Below are 21,380 nucleotides of genomic sequence, written 5' to 3'. Positions count from 1 at the left end.
TACCTAGTTAAACTCTCGTTTTTGCAGGAAATATCAAGGCATGGGGAATTATGTGGCTTGCTGGAGTATAGTACAGACTCAACGTTAGAAACCAGAGTTCTGACCCTATCCCAGTGCTCTTTTCATCAATAGGAGTGGAAAACACGTTTCAACTGCGTACCAGCGTGGAACATTGATAGTAGTTGCCTGGCTATACTTTCTCTGATTGTTTAGTTGTGTTTGTCATGGGTTCTGGAAGGGTGGTTAACACTTGTTATAAATTATCATTTCTGATCTACATAGAAGTGTGACCCTGGCCCTCTTTTTGACAGTCATATAGTAGATATCTCCAGAATGAAATGTGGGATGTATCATATGTAGGTGGGAAAAAAAGCTAAGATACATGTGTGTGTACATATAATAAAGAAAGCAAGCTTTTACCCATGGTGGCATATTTTCTTTAATTAAAAACCTGTTAGGGCATTAAGTGAAATAAGTCAAACAGAGAAAGACGCATATCGTATGATATCATTTATATGTGGAATCTAAAAAATACAACAAACTAGTGAATAAATTAAAAAAAAAAAAAGCAGACTCACAAATATAGAGAACAAACCAGTGGTTTCCAGTGGGGAGAGGGAGGGGAAACAGACAAAAGAGGGGTAAGGGGAAAAAGAAGTTATTAATGGGGTTACGTGGGATCACGTGTGTGAAATTTTTGAAAATTGTAAAGTACTATGGAATTAAAAGAGTCTTTCATTCAATTAAAAACTAAAACTAAAATAAAATATATCTTAAAAGATAAAAAAAATTCTTAAAAATAAAAAATCTAGTGAAAACCATTTGTAAAAAAAAAAGTCACCATTTCAGAGTAAGGTATTTTGGAATTTGAGAGTGACTGGTCCAGTGTATGTTTTCCTTTGTTCTTCTCTAATTCCTGCAGCTCTGCTGATGCCTTATTTGTGATTTATAAAATTAAAATTCTCTACCTTCACCTTTGATTTTCTCACTACAAAAGCATGCCCGTTGTCTCTGGGTAAAGCCTTAGTACATAGAACATTGGCAGAGTAAACCACACACTTCTTCCTTCTGTACCTTTCTAGACTGCTAACTTGTCATTTTGCTTTTAATGGTACTTTGGTACTTTGAGATTTATTACTCTGAAAGACTTCAAAGGGCTCCATGAAATGGAATTTTCTATTTGATATGGTTCCCTGCTGAGTTTGGACAGCATTAAGCTACAGCATATCTTTTATTTTATATATAGGGAAATGCTAACAGAGGTGAGTGAATAGCCGTTAAGTCACACAGCAAGCTAGTGTTGTAACCTTCTGTTTTGACTATTATGCCATATTGTTTCCCTTTTGCCCTCTTTTGGAAGACCAAGGATTCCAGTGGTAATGTGTATTTTACTTTACCAACGCTTTGAACTTGTGTCTTCAGAGGAACTGCACAGGTGGAAAACAAAAAGCCATGCTCAATCTCCATGTATCTATACTCTTTCACAGACGCTTCATTTCTGGAGAATGAATCTTTGGGAAGTAGACCACTTTATTCCGAAAATCAGTTTGAAGATTTGTAAGGTTTGTTAGCTGCAGGCAAGGACTGTGTGGATTTTTTTTTTTTCCTCAGACACAACGGATCAGTGCTCTACCTGCAGAAAATGACAGTTAGCCGAAGAAAATAAGATCTAGAGCAATGAAAAAAAACTTTCAACTGTCTTTAAGTGATAAAATGCCGAAAAACACTAGGATTTCAGTTTCTTTATGAGTGACACCAAGACTTGCAAGGTTATTATTAATATTTTGCTTCTTGGTAAGATTACTAAAGGATACTGTTTAGAAGTTTCTTAGCCTGTTAAAAGAAATAAGAGCTTTTCTTTCTTTTTCTTTTTGTCTCTCTCTCTCTTTTTCAAACAGTCAATCAGTGTGATAATGGAGCTGTCATTGAAAGAAGTTGACTGCTCAGCTGCTTTTTAGCAAGAATTTTTCTCTGTGCTTCTCTTTGGCAATTTTTCTTGAAGATCTCTCTGTTTGAGGGTATAGATTATAGACCTTTGCTGATGGCCTCAAGGAAAAAGAAAGACCAGTTCCATTCAAAGTGGTGATCATTCTTGAAACCTCTTTGCATCCAAGTGACTAAAAGTTCAGTACTCAAAAAAAATTTTTTTTTTCTCAGATAAATAGCATCTGGGAAGTCCACAGGATTGATGCTCTAATGTGGGCAATGCTCATTGTTGCCTTTCTTCTCCTTCAAACATAATGATTATCATTTAGTTATCAGTAAAATCCAATGAAAATCTTACCTGTATCTCATTCAGTTTTACAATTCTGTAATCTTTATAATTCTGCCATCAAAATAGTAAGGGCTGGAGTATTACCCTCATTTTACATCTCGAGAGCTCCAGATATCAAATGAAAAGAATTCTTACCCAACATTAGCACTCAAGGGGTGCTTGCAGCATCCTCTGCTATGCTCTAAACATACCAACCTCTATCCCCAAGTGTCCCTAAGAACAATAAACAAGGTAAAAGAGAGAGAAAAAATCAATAGGATTTAGGGAGGATTGGTTTTACATAGAATTTTTAAAAGTTTTTCTGTGACTTTTCAGTGGCTTTTTGAAAGTGACTCCCCGCCACCCCAGTTATAAGGAAAATGTCAGTATGACCTGGTTATAATGAATATCTTGTTTTTTGAAGGTCATTAGCAGTCACAATCTCACGTCTCTGGTAGGGCAAGATTTCAAAGTCTATGCAGTGTGCATTCATTTAGAGAGCTCCCATTTCTCTATTCCATGTCCTATTTCCGAAAGCAAGCTATCTGGTGACAGTCTTTCTGTAGCTGATAAGACAGAACTGGAGACCCTGGCACCATTCATTTCAGTGATTAGGGGCAGAAACATGATGTAACTAAGGTTATGTTTGCACAAAACCATTGGAATGACCTTTTTCAATGATGGGTGAATGGATAGATGGACGGATTAGTTCACCTTAGCAATCTGCTAATTCATTTGAAATATATTCTTTTTATTATTAAGCGTAACACACAATTAGTAGAGCATATAGAAAGACAAAAAATACAATTTACCCATAAAACTGTTATTAGAGGTGGGGGAAGCAGGAGGCTGTTATGCTTTAAGCGGTTTATGACCCACTGGATGTAGGTAAATGTGTGAGATAGGAGTTGGGGTTAGATCGAAGAGATCACTTCTAAATTCTGGTTTAAATGGGTAGGTGAAGTTCCATAAATATATAAGGAAATACCACAAGAGTAACAGGTTTAATGGGAAGGATAATTGCGGTGATTATATGGATTTGAGTTGCTTTTACATCTTCCACCGTAAGATATTCAGGTGAAGCCACAGGTATTTTGTTTATGTTAAATGCTTCTTCTTGTTGTTTATCCCAGTATTATCAGGTGAATCTTGCATTCTTCAGAGATGGATATAGAATTTATTTTACAAGATGTATATTAGGACTAACAAAAATGATGTAAATTAGGTGTTGAAAACATTAATTTATTCTTATTTTTAATTTATATTGTATCAGTGTTACAAAAGTATATGATTATTGGGTAATTTATTAACCAAATTTAAGTGGATAATGGATGGATAAAAATCATTGTAAAACTGATTTCCTCAAAAGCGTGTTATTTGTTGACATTTAGGATAATTTCTTAGGTTAAATTAGTATAACTATCATAAAGCAAAGTTGCTCAGTCGTGTCCGACTCTTTGCGACCCCATGGACTGTAGCCTGCCAGGCCCCTCCATCCATGGGATTCTCCAGGCTAGAATACTGGAGTGGGTTGCCATTTCCTTCTCCAGGAGATCTTCCCCACCCAGGGATTGAACCTGAGTCTCCCACATTGTAGGCAGACACGTTACCGTCTGAGCCACCAGGGAAGTCCTATCATAGGCTAAAATATAGTTAATTTTTTCTATTTTTATTTTAATAACTTTATGCTGTAAATATAAGCATTTAGACATATATATTTCAAAAACAAATCTTTAAAATTTCAGATAAATTGATACGGAAATTCAAAATATTGGGTAGAAATTAGAAAAAAGGCAATCTTTATTGGATTTTTCCCTACTGTCTCAAATACTATATAATTAGAAACTATTTCTTTCTAGGAAAAAATATGCCATTATAATGGTTTGCATATACTTTTAAAATTTGTTGTAATAAAATAACTTGGAAAATATTTACATTTAAACCTTATTTTATTAGTAAAATGCATTAAAATTGACTACAAGCATGACCTAGATTATGTTTATAAGGATAACAAACAATATATCACATTTTAAAAACAGAAAAGAGGGAAGCAGACCACATTTTAGCTGTATTTTAGACTGAACTAGTCAAAGGTGAAAATACTGCAGATTCTGAGGCTTAAATTAAAAAACTTCAATAGTTTAATAAGAGAGGTAAATTGATTTTATTTGCAGTAAGATTTAATGCATCTAGCATATTCTCTTTATTTAGAGCACAAGCATTTTTACATAATGTAAACTATCTCTACTATGGAGTGAATGCATTCAGGACAGAGTTAATTAGTAGCTATGGTAACTCTTAGGCCTACTAAGTCTGAGTGTGGTAGAAATGCTTGACAGGCAATAGAGAGCTACATAATGTGCTTTCAGCACTCATGAAAAATAATAAGATAATAAGTTTCCTAAAGAAGGTAGTGCTCAGGGATTGAAGATATGTTGCTGAATTTCTTAGATTGTTGGTTTTTTCCTCTCTTCCTAAAATCTCCATCTGAGCAAGCAAATGGTCCAGATAAATATTTCTCACTAAGGAGTTAAAAGAGAAAAAAAGCAATAGATAATGAAGAACAAAATGATAGAGGTGTTTTGGGACAGTTACATAATAGCATCATGTTCTCCTGCTTTGAGAAGTCTTTTATTCTAGCATAAAACATTATCAAATAAGACTATCTCTCTAAATGATAATTCAAAAAATAAATTTGCAGATGTTTCTAAAATTTTATTTCACAAAGTTAGGGAAAAGAAGAAAGCATCTTTTAAAAGTCTTTTTAAATGATTTGCTATTCTAGGTAAGATTGAATACCTTTCTCAAGAGGAAAAACAAACAAAACACTATGGTATTGCTCAGTTTGGGCATGAGGAAGTAGCTCTTTGTTTTTGTGAGTGAGTGAAAGTTAAGTCCTGTCCGACTCTTAGCGACCTAGGCCGGAATACTGGAGTGGGTAGCTGTTCCCTTCTGCAGGGGATCTTCCCAACCCAGAGATCGAACCCAGGTCTCTTGCATTGCAGGCAGATTCTTTACCAGCTGAGCCACCAGGGAAGCCCAAGAATAGTGGAGTCGGTAGCCTATCCTTTCTCCAGTGGATCTTCCTGACCCACAAATTGAACCAGGGTCTCTTGCATTGCAGGCAGATTCTTTATCAGCTGAGCTACCAGGGAAGCCCCTTTATTTTTGAGTAGTATTCAAGAAGCTCCTTAGTTTTTCCCCCCCATCACACCATTGAAACTGTAACAGCCTGATTTTCTGCTGAAATGTTAACTTTCTGTAGGTTGGTACTTTTGTTATTGAACATTTGCATTATTGGGAGACATCTTATGTGAAGCAAATTCCTGTATCTGAAGCAATACGTTTGTTATACTTAGTGCATAAAAATTTTAATCTTCTGAATAGAAATGATTTTGTTTTAGTTATAAAAATTTTATTTCTTTTTTTTAAAATTTTATTTCTTAATTGAATGTTTTGAGATAATTGTAGACTCACATTGAGATGTAAGAAATAATACAAAGGGACCTCATGTACCCTTAACTCAGTGATTCCTAATAGAAATCATCCCTCAAAAGTGTATTAGAATATCACAACTGGAGTATTGACCTTGATACTATCAAGATGAAGAATATTTCCACAACTGCAAGAATCCCATGTGCTCCCCTTTTATAATAACCACATCTACTTCCTTTCCATCCTTAACCTCTCCTTAACCACTGCCAGCCACTAATCTGTCTTCCTTTTCTGTAATTTTTTAGATTTTAAAAATGTTTAAATATTATATATGGTTCAAGAATCAAATAGTATGTAATGTTTGGGGATTGCCCTTTTTTCCCACTCAACTTAATTCTCTGGAGATGAATCGAAATTATTACATGTAATAATAATTTGTACCTTTTTATTGTTAAATATTATGCCATAGCACTGATGTACCATGGTTTAACAGCTTATCCATTGAAGGTCATCTTGGTTGTTTCCAGGTTTTGACTATTAAAAATAAAGTTGGTTTAATTCATATATATATATTCGTTCATATACAGGGTTCTGTGTGAACCTAGGTGTTCATTTCTCTAGGATAAATGCTCATGTGCTATGTTAAGTTTTGTAAAAGAAAACAAAACAAAACTGCTAGGCCATTTTCAGAGTGCTGTTACTGTTTTACATTCCACCAACAATGTATGACTTTCTCTATATCCTTGCTAGCATTTGACGTTACTTTTTTTTTTTAGCCATTATGATAGAATGTAGTGGTATTAAATTGTAGTTTTATTTGCATTCCCTTATGGCTAATTCTGTTGAAAATCTTTTCATGTGTTTATTTGCCATCTGTATATCTTCAGAGAAATGTCACTTCATGTCTTTCGTTGGTGTTTTAATTGGATTGCATGTTGTTGGGTTTTTTTTTGTTGTTTGCTTGTTTTGTTTTTGTCTCTGTGTTTTTTGCAACTGAGTTCTTAGATAACAATTTTTTTTATCAAATGTATGGTTTGCAGGTAATTACTTCCAGTCTGTTGCTTGTCTTTTCATTGTGTTAACTGCATTACAGAGAAAAAATTATTATTTTAATAAAGTTTAATTTATCAATCTTTCCTCTTATGGATTATGCCTTTGGTGTCGAGAGTTTAAGAACTCTTTGCTTAGTCCTAGATCCCAAGACTTTTATCCTGTTTTTTTCCTAAAAATTTTAGAGCTTTACACCTTATATATAAGTTTGTTATCCATTTAGAATTAATTTTTGCATGAAGTATGAGATTTAGGTTGAGGTCCAATTTTTTGTTTGCTTGTTTATGGATATCTAATTGCTACAGTTTCACTTACCTTCTCAAGGGAAGCTATCTTTCATCTCTTGAATTGGTTTTGTGTCTTCGTCAAAAATAAGTTATACACAAAAGTATTCGTGTGGATACTACTGGGTTCTCTGTTCTGTTCCATTGAGCTAAGTGTCTGTCCCTCTGCCGGAAAACATAGTGTTTCAGTTACTATAGCTATTATATCATAAATGTTTACTTTGGACAGACTGATTTCTCCCATTTAATTCTTTTTTTTTTTCAAAATTATTTTAGCTATTCTAGTTTCTCTTCCTTTCCATACAGCTTTTAAGTACTTTTCTCAATATTTACAAAAATGTCACTGTTATTTTGATAGAAATTACATTTAATCTGTATGTCAATTTGGGGAGTATTTACATGTTTTTTTTTTTTTTTAATGTTGGGGTTTCTAATCCATGAACATGGTATGTCTTTCCATGTATTTAGACCTTGATTTCTTTCAACACAGTTGTGCAATTTTTAGTATATAAGTCTTGTACATGTTTTGTTAGATTTACTCCTAAGTATTGAATTTTTAAAATAATTATAAATAATACTTTCTTGTTAGTTTGTGTGCCCATGTGTTTATTGCTAGTATACGAAATACAATTGGTTTTTTATGTGTATTTTATAATCTGTAACCTTGCTGAACTCACTCACTGATTCTAAAAGGATTCTTTTATAGGTCCTTTGGGATTTTTATACATAGGCAATTATGTCATCTGCAAATAGGTCTAGTCTTACTTTTTCCTTTCCAGTTTCTATTTTTTAAATTTTCCTTTCTTGTCCTCTTGCATTAGTAGGAGCTCTCAGCACTGTTGAATAAGAATGGTGGGAGCTGACAGCCTTGCCCTCATCCCAGCTGGATGGGGAGAGGAGGCATTCAGCCTTTCTTTACTAAGAATATGGTTACCTCTAGGTTTTTTAAAAATGATCTGTATCAAATTGAGAAAACTTTCTATTTTAAATTTTTTGAGTGTTCTTATCATGAATGAATGCTGAATTTTGTCAGACACTTTTTTTCTGTATTGATTGACCAAATACATTTTTTTCTTTATCCTGTTAATATGCTGGGTTAAATAGATTTACAAATATTAAACCTACTTTTCATCCCTGGAATAAACCCACTTAGCCACCCATGGTGATTTGTTATTTGTATCTTCTCTCCCTCTGTTTTTCTTTCTCAGTTTTGCTGCTGCTGCTAAGTCGCTTCAGTCATGTCTGACTCTGTGTGACCCCATAGACGGCAGCCCACCAGGCTCCCCCGTCCCTGGGATTCTCCAGGCAAGAACACTGGAGTGGGTTGCCATTTCCTTGTCCCGTGCATGAAAGTTAAAAGTGAAAGTGAAGTCGCTCAGTCGTGTCTGACTCTTAGCGACCCCATGGACTGCAGCCCACCAGGCTCCTCCGTCCATGAGATTTTCCAGGCAAGAGTACTAGAGTGGGGTGCCATTGCCTTCTAGAGGTTTGTTAATTTTATTCATCATTTCACTCCGCTTGGGTCCTGAGTTGCCTAGCCCGTCTGCCATCTGTGCAACCTTCAGGTTTTCTTACATTTGTTTTATATGTAATGCCCAGAGTTTGTACTGGTGCCTGGTAGGAGGAATATAAAAGTATTTCTACTATATCTCCTCAGAAGTGCAATAGCAGATTTGATACATTTCTGACTCTTACAAGTTGTGGGGAATTCTGGTTTTCTCTTTGCCTTTGAAGCCAGGGTGAACACTCAGTTTTCATGGTTCAATAAAGGGAAGCCACAGGAAAAAAAAGAGTTTGTTCTCAATCCTTATATTATTTCTGTAACAGAAATTTCTGTTGAGTTTCAAACCAGATCCTTTGTGGGCAGTGAGCAGTGAGAACTGCCTGAAATCATAATGTGACTTTAGGAAGACATGTGACTGCTTTCTCTCTCTCTGTCTACCTAATTATATGGCATGGTTTCTAAGGAGTGTTAAAGAGACTCTGAAAGGCCAAACAGAAGGCTTTATCTGTATAATATCCATAATTCTACTGTTATATCAGTAGATTTTAGTGATGAATTTCTAAATTTGCCCAAGTTCTTATAAACAGGCACATTAGGAAATGTTTAAATAGGGAAGAAAATGATTGAGGAAAGAAAGAATAGAGTGGAAAATTGTGTGGAACATTTAGAAGAAGAGGTAAGATGATTAAGAAGAGCCATGATAAAAATGACAAATGAGTAACTGGAAGGCTCAAAGGGAAGGCAGGAGGGAATGTGGGTGGTGACAGGTGGACACCAACTCACAGGGAGGGAGGTATTTAATGAGACGTATTAGTGGGGCAGAAATGAAGATTATGTCAGGGTTTCTAAAAGCGAATGACAGAAATGACATTAATTTGGCAAAAACACAAGATATTTTAGGAAACAGAGAAGAACTATTAGACAAATGAACAAGAGCAACAACAAAACACCTGAAAGTTTTGTGGAGTGGAATCATCAAAAATTACTGAAGAAGACATTTGGGATTTTAAGTAGGGGAATATAGCAGTTTTAAAGTAACAGAGGATGAGATGGCTGGATGGCATCACCGACTCAATGGACATGGGTTTGGGTAGACTCCAGCAGTTGGTGATGGACAGGGAGGCCTGGTGTGCTGCAATTCATGGGGTCGCAAAGAGTTGGACATGACTGAGCCACTAAACTGAACTGAACTGAAAAAGCATGTGGCTCAAGGATACTAGAAATTAGAATAAGAGAAGCAACGTGAAGCACAAGAACAAATTCTGTTCCATTGAGTAACTCTTTGAGTTTATTTATACATATACTTTAAGATATTAAAAGTAGGTGATGCAAGAATATCATAGCTCCCTGTGCAAGAAACTTTATGTGAGATAAGGACATAATAATTATAAAACTGCAGAATATGAAAGTACCATAAAATAAAAATAAAGGGAGAGAGAACTCAAGGAAGAGAGAATCCACCTCAGTTGGAAGGAATTCATGAAGGAGGAGATATTGGGCAGGGATCTTAAAATGAGAGTAGACTATGGATAGGAGGAAATGGAGGAGACACTCCAGACATAGGGTAGACCTGTGCAAAGGCACAGGGGCAGGATATGAGGATGTTTAGAAAGTAATAATTAGTCAACTAGAGACAAGTTATATTAATACTTGAGGGCTAGGTTAAGAAGGATATAAACTGAGAAGGATCTTGGTGGATGCCTTTCCCCTATTTTTTTCCTTTAGATGGATTCCCAGATGACTCGAATTTTGAGAAACATTGAGTGGACAGGAGCCAAATAAAAGAGAGACAGAACTGAGAGCCTGTAGGATACAATAGTGATCAATGGTTAGATAGCAAACGTAGCTTGATAAATGACCATACATAAAATGTGAATCGTATCAAAATTTTTTAAAAAAGATAAAGAAGATAATACATGGACAAATATATTAATTAAAATAGTGCAAAAATTGAGTGAGACAATGACAAGAAGTATAGGAGCACCCAAAATTTGAATAACAACTGAATTTTTAAGACACAGCCTTTATTCAATTTAAAATGTACATGACATCAATAAATGTTTCATACGAAAGAAATGAGAAGAAGAATTACTTTTCTTATATCTTACAGAATAATCCCAGAGGTGAACATATTTATTGAAAACATAAAAACAAATCTCTCCCCAAAGAAGGAAACAAGCCATATAAGTGAACTCATTTTTTTTTTTTTTTAGAGGGAAGCAGAGACTCTGGACAGTGTTTTACTTGCTTAAATATTAAAGCTGTTTTCTCACTACTCATGCATCAAGAGTGTCTGAATTTTCATTTGGCCTCTATGTACCAGTCACTTCTTCTCTCCTTTCTGGCATTTTCTTGGCTGGCTTCTAATTGGCAGATGTACCTTCTAACTTTCCTACTACCTTGAAAATTTTCTAACTCTTGGGATCAAGTGCTGAAGCTGCAGTTTCCTAGGGTTACACAGCCAACCCAGTTTCCATTGATGAGAGCATATAACTCCCATAATAGCTCATGGGGACTCCAGGAGGTACTTTAAAATAGAATAGGTTCCCAAAGGAGTGTTTGTTTCTCCCTCCTTTATCTACTGAATGTCCTATTTAAGAGTAAAGTAAGGAATACTTAAATTTTTTTCCCCCTCACATTTCCTAAAGATCCACACCTTTTGTTTATACTTTGATAGTCTCTAAGTGAGAGTATTGCAGAGATCTTGGGAAAAATGGATTGCTGTCTGATTAGCAAGAGAGCAGGGAAATATGGCTTTAAATTTCTTATAACATCTTTCCTCTCAAATTGGTAACTATTTATGCAGCTTCTGTCTCTGGAGGGCAACACAAAACATCAATCCTCAGCATCCCCCGTAACATTTGCAGTGTGCAAGTGGTGTCAGAATGTTAGCGGCTGGAAATCGGTTACTATGGTTACCACCTATAAAAAGGTCACCTTCAGGAAATTCTTTCCGTGTGCAAGATAATATGGGGATAATGAAACTTCCTTTGGAAGGGATAAAGAACAGAGTTTGTTATGCAGGCCTGTAATTACCTACGTGGTTTTGGAAATCTGTACATTATAATCAGTGCTCTATATTTCAATCAGATAAACTACAATCAGATATTATCTAAGGTAGGATTCCATAATAATACCAACAATAATGTTCTGATGGGGAAGTAAGCTGTGATGACTGAGAGACTGCAGTTTGTTCCTTCAGTGCTGAATTTCTTTTCTCTGTTGCAAATTGCTTGATTGGTTTCAGTCAACTAATAAGCATCCAAGGAAAGGAACTCTTCCTTGAGGATTAGGCTTTTTGTAACTACTTGAAGAGTATTTAGCTGCATGTGCAGAATGTTCTCAATCAGATGTGACTAAAGTTTCTGAAGTAGTAGTGAAACTTTCACTTCTAAAATCTGGGAACCCTTTACATGTTCATCCTCTCAAGTACCATTACATAGTCTCTGTCATTAGAGATTGAATCTAGTATTTCCCACTGAGAGCTTTATTATCACTCTTTAACTTCTTTCTCCATCTGATTTGCTTTTGGCTGTGATAAAGTTTGGTATTAATGAGTTCATGAATTGAAGAAAGAAGTTTAAGTCTCCGTGCATGGACACAGAACCTCTCCATTGAATTATGGCCTTAGTGCATCTGCCCGGGCTGCTCTCTGTCTGTCTCTGTGAAATACACCCTCTACAAAAGCTGCTCTCACTTATCATCTCCACATGGTATCATGGGAAGAGGCCTGAGAGGTCTGAACAAGTGAAGGTGTCTCTGGGGCATGAGTGATGAACATGTGCCTTTTCTTTTTGCAGCTACAATCAAATAAACACAAAGTCACTTTGAGGGTAACTTTTTCCCGTGTCATTTTAAAAGAAATCTTAGGTTGTCAAATATGTGAAAGATTCCATATTCATAGGTGAATTCCTTTTGTTGAATTTTAGGGTAATTCTGTTCTTGCCCAGAAAGCAGTAAGACCTTGACAATTCTTTAAAATCAGAGACTGATGCCTGAATGCAAAGCTATACATGCCAGTCATTGAGCAGTGTTTCGTTTACTATGTAAACCTCTGAAATAAACACTAAGCATACATATTATCTTACTGTTTTCTGGCTCCAGAATTTCAAGAAGGGCCTTTCTTCCCAGCATCAGTTCAAAGATTTCTGTTTTTTTTTTTTTTCTCTAAATTTCTCATTTCCATACCTCCAGGGATTCTACCAAAGAATATCCTTGTAATCTGAAGACAGGATAAGTCCTAGGGGCCTAGATGGGGAGAAATGCATTTGCAGAGGCCTGCCACCAGCTGTCTTTTTGCACATGAGCTGGGTAACAGTGGGATGATAGGATAAGAGGAAAACGATCTCAGAGGAATAACTTTAAACCATGAATCCTTAGAAGTTGAATCTCATGTTTGGGCCAGCCATGTCTTACTTGAATCTTTTACCACAGCTTGGTAATACAGCTAATGGAATTTTTCCAAAACAGGGAAACTGTTCCCATTTTGCTTATTTCCTTCACATAGACACTATCAGAAAAATCCCCATATCTGGATTATTACAATAGAGAAAAAAGATGTAGCATTGAACTATGCTTAATTCCGAATACTACCTGGGTGGGTGGGAACATATAGCCAGGTATCAGGGTGGGGAATCAGTGGAAAATTACTAAGAGGAAACACCAAGTATGAAGAGAATTCCGATTAAACTTATCTAACAGAATTCTTTTTGCTGAAGACCAGTCAGGATGATTAACCATCACTTGGAGGATGTTGAAGATTGAGGAACCCAGTCAGATTTTAAGGGAGATCTTGGTCATGTATGGATGTGAGAGTTGGACTGTGAAGAAGGCTGAGCACCGAAGAATTGATGCTTTTGAACTGTGGTGTTGGAGAAGACTCTTGAGAGTCCCCTGGACTGCAAGGAGATCCAACCAGTCCATTCTGAAGGAGATCAACCCTGGGATTTCTTTGGAGGGAATGATGCTAAAGCTGAAACTCCAGGACTTTGGCTACCTCATGAGAAGAGTTGACTCACTGGAAAAGACTCTGATGCTGGGAGGGATTGGGGGCAGGAGGAGAAGGGGACGACAGAGGATGAGATGGCTGGATGGCATCACGGACTTGATGGACGTGAGTCTGAGTGAACTCTGGGAGATGGTGATGGACAGGGAGGCCTGGCGTGCTGCGATTCATGGGGTCGCAAGGAGTCGGACACGACTGAGCGACTGAACTGAACTGAACTGAAATATAGAATGTAGGGGATTCTGGTTAAAGTACTCAGAGTTCTGGCTAAAACTAGATTTTACAAGGAAGTGGGCCTAGAAGAAGGTTCGGGAGACTGACTCCAGTTTGATCAAACAAAGAATCTTTGTCAACACACATACACATACAGCTGTACACACACATGAAGTCGTGCACACACATTTGTTTATAACTATTCTACACATTTCGGAGAAGGCGATGGCACCCCACTCCAGCACTCTTGCCTGGAAAATCCATGGACGGGGGTGCCTGGTGGGCTGCAGTCCATGGGGTCACGAAGAGTCAGACACAACTGAGTGACTTCCCTTTCGCTTTTCACTTTCATGCATTGGAGAAGGAAATGGCAACCCACTCCAGTGTTCTTGTCTGGAGAATCCCAGGGACGGGGGAGCCTGGTGGGCTGCCGTCTATGCGGTCACACAGAGTCAGACACGACTGAAGCGACTTAGCAGCAGCAGCAGCAACATACTGCATATTTAATAGTCTTGCGCATCCAGTTTCCTATTTTGCTTTTTCACCTATTATTTTATGCACATTTGATAGTATCATTAATTTTCAAGGATGTTATTTTTTAATCACTAGATGGATTAATGATTAGACATTATCTTTTTTTCAGTAATTTAGATTGTTTCCAAGTTTATCTACTTGCTTGTTTGTTTTTGCTATTTATTATCAGCAAATTTACTGTAATGACCATACATGAATATCTATTGCCACATTTTGATTATTTCTTTAGAATATTAGAAGTGGCATTGTTAAATCAAAGGATATGGTGCATGTTTAAGGCACTTGCTTCATATTTAAAACCACTTCTATATAGATTATACCATTTACTATTTCTACCATTAGTAGAGGATAAAAACTAATACTTCCATATTCTGCACTTTACAAAGTACTTTTATAGCTGCTACCAGATTTTATTCTCACGACAATCTTTTGAAGAATGTTAGCAATATTTTTCTCCATGGTACAGGTGAAGGGATTTTAGAAAGTAATAAAAATAAACCTAAAGTTTCCTGTATAAAATGGTAGAGACAAAACTGGAGCCAAGTTTCCCAAATTTCTGCAAGGGAGGCATTCAGATTTTTCATAAATCTTTTCAATGCCTGAAGTTCTATAATAGGAAGATCTTATTTCACATAAAACTTTAACAATGGCACCTTTGCCCTGGGTTTACTGCTAAATGACAGCAAAGGGAGGCAAGCCTGAATGGGACTTCACCATTTTTTAACACTGGTTATTCCAGAAGTAACTGAGTCTGGAGACCACCTGATTAAGTTCACTGACCAGAAGCTAACAGAACACCTTTCCAGCTTCCTTAGATACACCTTTTAATAAATAATGATCTTTACAGTAACTTTCTATGTCCTTAGACCTCATGCTTCACTGTGAAGACTTTACAAATAAAATCTTTTAAGATACTTTGAAGACTGCCAGTATTCTTGCCTGGGCAATCACATGAACAGAGGAGCCTATCAGGCTACAGTGCATGGGGTTGCAAGAGTTGGACACAACTTAGCAACTAAGCACAATCACCACCAATTATATCAATATTAAAATTTGCATTACAAAAAAATGATCTCATAATGAAAGTATGTAAATGTACATAGTTTGTATTTATATTTTCACTAAAAATTGTTCTTGTGCTTCCTGAAAGAATGGCTTTCCACATGATTTGATTTGTCTTCTAGTATTAATAACTGATTTCAGCCTTCTCAGTATGTGTGTGTGTGTTAAGTTGCTTCAGTTGTGTCTGACTCTTTGTGATCCTGTGGACTGTAGCCCACCAGGCTCCTCTGTCCATGAGCTTCTTCAGGCAAGAATACTGGAGTGGGTTGCCATGCCCTCCTCCAGGGGATCTCCCCCACCCAGGGATGGAACCCACGTCTCTTATGTCTTCTGCATTGGCAGGTGGGTTCTTTACAACTAGCGCCACCGGGGAAGCCCCCTTCTTAGTATGGAAAGTGTCCGACTCTTTGCGACCCCTACCAGGTTCTACTGCCCGTGGGATTTTCCAGGCAAGAATACTGAGTAGGTTGCCATTTCCTTTTCCAGGAGATCTTCTCGACCCAGGGATTGAACACAGGTCTCCCGCATTGTAAGCAGATGCTTTACTGTCTGAGCCGCCAGGGAAGTCCCTTCTTAGTATAATCATGAGGTAAAAGTTCTCACAGGAAGACAATCACAGCTAACCTTTCTATATATTATATGTTTTCTTTCTTTTTTAAAAAATATTAATGGGAAAGTAAACACCACCTAAAATAAGTTATAGCATAGAGAATTATTGTTTTCTTGTTTTTGTTGTAGGAGAACATACTTAAAGAGAAAAGCTACGTAGAGATAATTGGCATGTTGGTAATTTGACTGAAGCATGAAGGCGTCAACATAGACAGCTGAATAGTACATCACCCATGTTAATAGAAAAAAAAAAAAAAAAAAGAGGAATGTTTAAATTTATGCTTACTTTCATAGAAAGCAAGTGTTAATCATACACAGACTGCAGAAATTCAAGAATAAGAACTTTTTCTAATATTCATCATCAACTGATGGGGAAAGAGCTGGGCAGGATTCATAAGAAATAGATTCTGGTCCTCTCCTTGTCTCTATCACAGACTACTTAAGTGACTAATTTAAATCTCAAATTTTTATGGCTTCATTTTTCTTTTTAGTGAAAATAGAGATAGTTTAGGTAGTCTTGCAAATTTATTCTAATTCTAAAGTTCTACAGTTAAAACAAAAGAGAACTCTAAATATTTGCCAAAAACTAGGATAGTTGACTTTACTAGTCAGAGGAGAAGAGGGCGTCAGAGGATGAGTTGGCTGGATGGCATCACCGATGCAATGAACAGGAACTTGGGCAAACTCTGGGAGTTAGTGATGGACAGGGAGGCCTGTCGGGCTGCGGACCATGGGGTCACAAAGAGTCGGACTGGGCGACTGAACAACAGCAACAGTATAGTTGACACAAGTAGAGTGGAATGAAAAATATTTTTAAGGTTTACTTTAAGATACTGTGGTTTTGAAAAAACTTCTAAAATATTCAAACTAGTAGATATCAGTATCTGAGGAAGGAAGGAAGCCTAGCACTGCGTTCAAGGTTATATAGCCTGAGAGGTCACAGAGACGTTGAGTTTTCCTGCCTTCACTTAGTGGTTTGCTAACTGTGTGACTTTGGAAAATTTAATTTTTCTAAGCTTTATTAAAAAATTAAGAGAATACATTTCTTTTAGTGTCATGAGCGATGATGGAGACTCTCTGGTTAGAGATTAAAGTTAGTGATACTTCTTTCAGTGATCTTAATGAACGTTAAATTGAGTCTGAAAAAATCTTCCTTCTATTATGTAGATCAAAATTACTTCTACACAATAGTTACTTGTTATATTTTGCAGGTAGATATGACCGTAACAGTAAAAATGCTGGCAAACATACTTGGTTTTGATTTCTTCTAAAATGTGCTTCTGTGTGTCATGTCAACAGGTATCAAAAATGTGTATTACAGGCAGGATGTTGTCAGAGTAATTGTTATTGACAGATGGCACACATAGCTGTGATTCGCATCGCAAGAACTATTGTCTCTGTAATATTCTAGCCAAGCCCAATGAATCTAAGTACAATTGGTTAAACAGCAACATTCAGAATTGCTTTCTCCCTTTGAAAAAAGGACATAACAGTATTTTCAAAAGGCAGCTGTCAAGTAAACAGTATTTGTCTCCCTTGAAAATAAGAGGTTGACAACTATGAAGGCTGGCATCATAGTTTTATCACCAAAACCACTGAGGTTTGCTAAGAATATAAGCATCAGTATTGCTTTGTTAATATGCTTTACACTTGAAGGACTAAAGAGTCTAAACTGACGAAAATGGCCAAAGTCTGGAAGTGTTTTTACCTTTCTGAAAAATTTCTATTTCTCTTTTCTTCTGGAATATACTGTTTGTACAAAAGTCATAGCTCTGTGGACTGTTGCACGCAACCATTTCCTTGTAAGAAAAGCCTTTTAACATCTATGTAACTAAAATATCATGCCTTCCATTTTTACAATGCTCCGCCTCTCCAAGAATCCCTAAATGGGTGAATTCCACTTCTCATGGAACTTTAAAATTTCAAACTGTGTGGAAATGTTTATCTTGATATGATATTTTTTGTGCATAGTCATTATCTTAATTTGTTTTAATTCAAATACAGGAATTTTCAGAGGAACCAGACTGGTATCAATTCAAACACTATATGGGAAAGTGTGTGAAACTCTGTACTTAAAAAAGTTTAATCAGTGTCTCCACTGGATCTAGACCTGTTCAGTTCAGTTCAGTTCAGTCACTCAGTCATGCCCGACTCCTTGCAACCTCATGGACTGCAGCACACCAGGCTTCCCTGTCCATCACCAACTCCAGGAGTTTAGCCAAACTCACATTCATTGAGTTGGTGATGCCATCCAACCATCTCATCCTCTGTCGTCCCCATCTCCTCCTGCCTTCAATCTTTCCCAGCATCAGGGTCTGTTCCAGGAAGTCAGTTCTTCACATCAGGTGGCCAAAGTATTCGAGTTTCAGCTTCAGCATCAGTCCTTCCAATAAATATTCAGGAATGATTTCCTTTAGGATGGACTGGTTGGATCTCCTTGCAGTCCAAAGACCTGGTCAGGGACTCCACAATAGTGAACTTAACCTTTTTGAACCATAAATTGGGAAAATTCTCTTTGGGTTTTTATTCAAATTTTTGCTAAATTAAAATTTATTTTAATTTCATCTTTCATCATCTTATTTATATTTATTGTTATCTTTTTATATAAATTTTATATTTATTCTGAAAGTGAAGTTACTCAGTCATGTCCGACTCTGGGCTCCTCTGTCCATGGGATTTTCCAGGCAAGAATACTGGAGTGGGTTGCCATTTCCTTCTCCAATATTTACTCTAGCCAAGTCCAAATCAACAAATTACTCATATTCATTATTTATAGGCTTCTTTCTTAGAAAATCATTTCCACCTATCAGCTCCTAAAGTGAAAGTGAAAGTGAAGTCTCTCAGTCATGTCCGACTCTTTGTGACCCCATGGACACCAGGCTCCTCCATCCATGGGATTTTCCAGGCAAGAATACTTCTTGCCATTTCCTTCTCCAGGGATCTTCCCAACCCAGGTATCGAACCCAAGTCTCCCACACTGTAGACAGACGCTTTACTGTCTGAGCCACCAGGGAAGTCAGTACTAAAGGTCCACTGAAATGCTTATGAAAATACAGTAAAAACAAGACAGTTAAAATACCACTGAAAATCAAGAATAATAACTAATATGTAATTAATTAATAAATGATAAATCACTAAAAATATTTCAAAAACAAATGGAGCAGGACAGAAAGAAACTTAAACAAAATAGGTCAAAATGCATAGCCACCTAGTTCTTCGTGTTAGGTCATTTTATTGCTATTTTGTAGTATTTTCTTAATTCTTTTTTGCTTTTTGTAAACCATGTTTCGATTTTTTCCCCAATATTGTGGAAAATCTATTTTTTATCCTTAAAAGCCTCCTTTAATCTACATTTTTCTCATTGCCAGTCAAGAATAAAATACATATTTTTATGTCCTCACTATTGAAAGCAAGGAATATCATTTGCTTTTTTGCCCTTCCCCATTCATATTGTTTTACTTTTAATATAAGTTTTAAAATTCAGATTGTTACTCTTAAATATTTTACTTAACAAGTTTTATTTTTGAGAAGTCATTTTTTTAATATATTCATTTCATTTTATCACTATAATAAATAATTATTTTGACTTAACTTGTTGTTTAACAGGTTTTTGTGCTCACTGTCCTTTCATACTCTAACATCCCCTGTTTGGATGCAATCCTTTCCTTTCAAAATCAGAGTACATACTCAGTTTTAAAACTTTTCGCAGGTTAATACTTTCTCAATCCTGAAAATATCTTCATTCCTTTACACACTGTGTGGATTTACAGTTTACTAATCCCAATCCTTCCTCTGAAAACTCTATAGAAATTGTTCAACCATTAGTAGACATTTTTATTGTTATTTGCTTGTAGTATTTTTCTATACTCATTTTTTTCTGGATTCTAAATCTACATCTATTTTTCTACATTTCAAGCATTTATCTGAGAGATAGCTAATTATTTGGAGCAAGAATTTCTACTCTATGTTTATAGGTCTTTCCTAAGTTCAGGAAGGCCTTCTCCATTGTACTGTTGTGGTGGTTTAGTCACTCAGCCATATCCACTCTTTAGTAACCCCATGGACTAAAGCCCACCAGGCTCTTCCATGGGCTTTCCCAGGCAGGAATACTGGAGTGGGTTGCTATTTCCTCCTCCAGTGGATTTCCTGATCCAGGGATCAAACTCTTGTCTCCTGCATTGGCAGGTGGATTCTCTACTGCTGAACCACCAGGGAAGCCCTCTCCTTTGTTTAGACCCCAGCTTTCTGAGTCATAAAGAGTTTTCCACCTCTTTACCGACTCTCTTTCATGAACTAGGTGACTATGCATTGTGACCTACTTTGTTTAAGTTTCTTTCTGTCCTGCTCCATTTGTTTTTGAAATATTTTTAGTGATTTATCATTTATTAATGTTAATAAGTTAATTACATATTACTTATTATTCTTGACTTTCAGTGGTATTTTAACTGTCTTGTTTTTACTGTGTTTTCATAAGCATTTCAGTGGACCTTTGGGAGCTGATAGGTGGAAATGATTTTCTGAGAAAGAAGCCTATAAATAAAGAATATGAGTGATTTGTTGAAGGGCAGCCAGGATTAAACAAATGAAAATTGTTGCATCTTCTTGTCTTAAGACATTATCTTCCTAATCAATGATCCAATATTCATCATAGTTTGGAATACATTTAGTGTAAGTGATATACAGAGCCAAATGAACAGCAGAAGAATGCAACTGTAAATTAATTCATCCCTCTCCCTCCATATACCCTAATTATAACTACACAGGAGACTTCCGTCTATTTATTTACCATTCCCTGAGTCAATGCAGGTTTTCACATCCCCATCAACCCCTTGTTTCTTAAAGGTGGTATATTTTTACCATTGACTAGTAAACTCTTAAGAGTCACTAAAAAGTTAAAAATTTGTGTATTTCCTATGAATCCTAAGATTCATATAACGTTTTATTTTTTGTTGTAGTAAATTTTTTTAAAGGCAAAAAATTTTAAACACAAAAGCAATAACATTTTTTCCTAGATAGAAAGTAAATAGATGAATATTCATATTATCATTTATTAGGGAGTGGCTTCTTTAGTTTCACACTAATGTCAAGAATAATAAAATAAATTGGTAACACAATTAATCTCCTGTGAACTAAAGTCTCTACCTTTATTTCTAGGGTTAGTCTTGACAGTTTTAGTGTGGATTCTTGGCCAAAGGCACAGGGGTCTATGACCCTTTCTCCAAGCTGGCTGAGTCTGAACGTCAGCTTTCCCCAGGCACTGTGTAGCATCGGAAGTCACCGTGCTGATTCTTCAGGCAACCAGTGGCCATTCTCTGCTGGTCCAGGTAGACTGTCGTCCTGCTTGTGTGCAGCTATGATGGTGGTCTTAGACACCGTAGAAATTTGTATGCTGATACGAATGCACCCTTTTCTGAAGCTCTTTACCTCTAA

The sequence above is a fragment of the Oryx dammah genome, unplaced genomic scaffold (genome assembly GCF_014754425.2).
Source record: "Oryx dammah isolate SB20612 unplaced genomic scaffold, SCBI_Odam_1.1 HiC_scaffold_11, whole genome shotgun sequence".
Taxonomy (NCBI): Eukaryota; Metazoa; Chordata; class Mammalia; order Artiodactyla; family Bovidae; genus Oryx; species Oryx dammah.
Note: the sequence above shows the minus strand (reverse complement) of the source record.